Below are 3,334 nucleotides of genomic sequence, written 5' to 3' on the forward strand. Positions count from 1 at the left end.
CAGCTTTCCTGTCCCCTCCTGCCTTCTAGTCCTTGCCCCGGGCTGGTGTGCCCCTTTAGTCTCATTTTGTTTCATGGTCTTGTCTAATCTTTGGCTGAAGGGTGAACCTCAGGAGTGACTTAAGTACTGAGCTAAAAGGGTGTCCGGGGGCCATATCCTCGAGGTTTCTCCAGTTTCTGTCAGGCCAGTAAGTCTGGTCTTTTTTTGTGAGTTAGAATTTTGTTCTAAATTTTTATCCAGCTCTATCTGGGACCTTCTATTGTGATCCTTGTGAGAGCAGTCAATGGTGGTAGCTGGGCACCATCTAGTTAATCTGGTCTTTTTTATGAATTTGAATTTTGTTCTACATTTTTCTCTCACTTTGGTCAGGACTTCCTATTGTGATCCTGGTCAGAGTGGTTGGTAGTGGTAGCCGGGAGTCATCTAATTCTCCTGGTTGCAGACTAGTGGAGACTGTGAATCATGTGGTCTGTTAGTCCTTTGGACTAATTGTTTCCTTGAGTCTTTGGTTTTCTTCATTCTTTGGTCTGGAAAGGAAGTGATCAACAGTTGTATCTTAGATGGCTGCTCACAAGCTTTTAAGACCCCAGTTGGTACTCACCAAGAACATTGTCTTTATGGACTGTTATGCCACTTGACTTAGATGTCCCCTAAGAATATGGTCCTAAACACTGAAGTCCAATGCTTCAATCCCAGAAGGAGTTGGGTTATGGCTAAGAAGTTTTCATGGGTGTGCCCCTTGTGTGCTCTATTATATACATGTACAAATTTGCAGTATTTAAAAATATGTATGTAGAAATGTCCACTGCGAAACCTGTACATGCTTGTGGGTGTACTCCCATGAACCATCCCACACCTGTTCAGCTTACCTATCTGCCTATGTGTCTAGTCATAAATTATTGTCTGTTATTACTGTTGCAGGATCCAATATGTAAAGCAATTACCATTGTTACCTATTACTCTTGCATACCTCTCAGTGTATTCCTTTGACTTGGTCATGTTGTACTGACTTCCCCCATATTGTGTATTGTCTTTTTCTTCACCAAAATTAAATATGTATCTACTATTTAGTTAGTGATTTTCCCTCTTTCCTCCTCCCATCCTCAGTAACCATCAAAGAATATTTCTTTCTGTGTGTAAACGTTTTTCTTGACTATTTATAATAGTGGTCTCATACAATATTTGTCCTTTTGTGATTGACTTATTTCACTCGGCATAATAACCTCCAGGTTGATCCATGTTGTAAGATGTTCGTCAATGTATTATACTTTTCAGTGTACAATATTTGTCATATTTTCCCTGTAAGTGTTCCATAATTTTTGACACTATTGTAATAATATTTATTTAAAAAATTTTCTTTCCAATTATTCCTTGCTTGTATAAAGAAATAAAATTGATATTTTAATATTGATCTTATATCCTGCAATCTTGTTGCTGTTCTTAGGAGCCGATGAGTTGGTTCTGCCTCATAGCGACTCTGTACAACAGAATGAAACACGGCCCGATCCTGTACCATCCTCACAATTGTTATGCTTGAGCCCATTGTTGCAGCCACTGTGTCAGTCCATCTCATTGAGGGTCTTCCACTTTTTTGCTGTCCCTCTACTTTACTAAGCATGATGTCCTTTTCCAGGGACGGATCCCTCCTAATAACATGTCCAAACTATGTGAGATGAAATCTCGACATCCTTGCTTCTAAGGAGCATTCTGGCTGTACTTCTTCCAAGACAGATATGTTCATGCTTCTGGCAGTCCATGGTATATTCAGTATTCTTCCCCAACACCATAATTCAAAGGCATTAACTCTTTTTTGGTCTATCTCATTCATTACCCAGCTTTTGCATGAATAAGAGGCGATTGAAAATATCATGGCTTGGGTCAGGCCCACCTCAGTCCCTAAAGTGACATCTTGGCTTTTTAACACTTTAAAGAGATCTTTTGCAGCAGATTTGCCCAAAGCAATGCATCATTTGATTTCTTGGCTGCTGCTTCCATGGGTGTTGAATGTGGATCCAAATAAAATGAAATCCTTGACAACCTCAATATTTTCTCCGTTTATCATGATGTTGCTTATTGGTCCAACTGGGAAGATTTTTGTTATCTTTATGTTGAAGTGTAATCCATACTGAAGGCCATAGTCTTTAATCTTCATCAGTAAGTGCTTCAAGTCCTCTTCACTTTCAGCAAGAAAGGTTGTATCATCCACATATCACAGGCTGTTAATCGGTCTTCCTCTGTCATGGATTAAATTATGTCCCTCAAAAAATGTGTATATCAATTTGTCTGGGCCATGATTCCCAGTATTGTGTGGTTTTCCTCCATTTTGTGATTGTAATTTTATGTTAAAGAAGGTTAGGGTGGGATTGTAACACCCTTACTAAAGTCACATCCCAGATCCAATGTAAAGGGAGTTTCCCTGGGGTGTGGCCTGCACCACCTTTTATCTTACAAGAGATAAAAGGAAAGGGAAGCAAGCAGAGAGTTGGGGACCTCATACCACCAAGAAAGCAATGCTGGGAGCAGAGGGTGTCCTTTGGACTTGAGGTTACTGTGCTGAGATGCTCCCAGACCAAGGGAAGACTGATGCATCAGAAGGACTTTCCTCCAGAGCTGACACAGAGAGAAAGCTTTCACCTAGAGCCCGGGCCCTGAATTCAGACTTCTAGCCTACTGGACTGTGAGAGAATAAACTTCACTTTGTTAAAGACATCCATTTGTGGTATTTCTGTTATAGCAGCACTAGGTGACTAAGAAGACATCCTCTAATCCCGAGGCTGCATTTTTCTTCATATAGTCCAGCTTCTTGGATTATTTGCTCAGCATACTGATTGAATAAGTATGATGAAGGGATACAACCCTGACACACACCTTTCTTGACTTTAAACCACGCAGTATCTCCTTGTTCTGTTGGAATGACTACCTCTTGGTCTAAGTACAGGTTCCTCGTGAGCAAAATTAAGTGTTCTGGAATTCCCATTCTTTGCTATGTTATCCATAATTTGTTACAATCCTGACAGTTGAATGCCTTTGAATAGTCAATAAAACACACGTAAATATCTTTCTGGTATTCTTTGCTTTCAGCCAGGATCCACATGACATCAGCAATGATATCCCTGGTTGCATGTCCTCTTCTGAATCCGGCCTGAATTTCTGGCAGTTCCCTGCTGACGTGCTGCTGCTGCCGCTTTAAAATGATCTTCCACAAAATTTTACTTGTGTGTGATATTAATGATATTGTTCAATAATTTTCGCAGTCTGTTGAATCACTTTTCTTTGGAATGGGTGCAAATATGGATCTCTTCCTGTCAGTTGGCCAGGTAGCTGTCTTCCAAAT

Source organism: Trichechus manatus, unplaced genomic scaffold, assembly GCF_000243295.1.
Source record: "Trichechus manatus latirostris isolate Lorelei unplaced genomic scaffold, TriManLat1.0 scaffold00236, whole genome shotgun sequence".
Classification (NCBI taxonomy): Eukaryota; Metazoa; Chordata; class Mammalia; order Sirenia; family Trichechidae; genus Trichechus; species Trichechus manatus.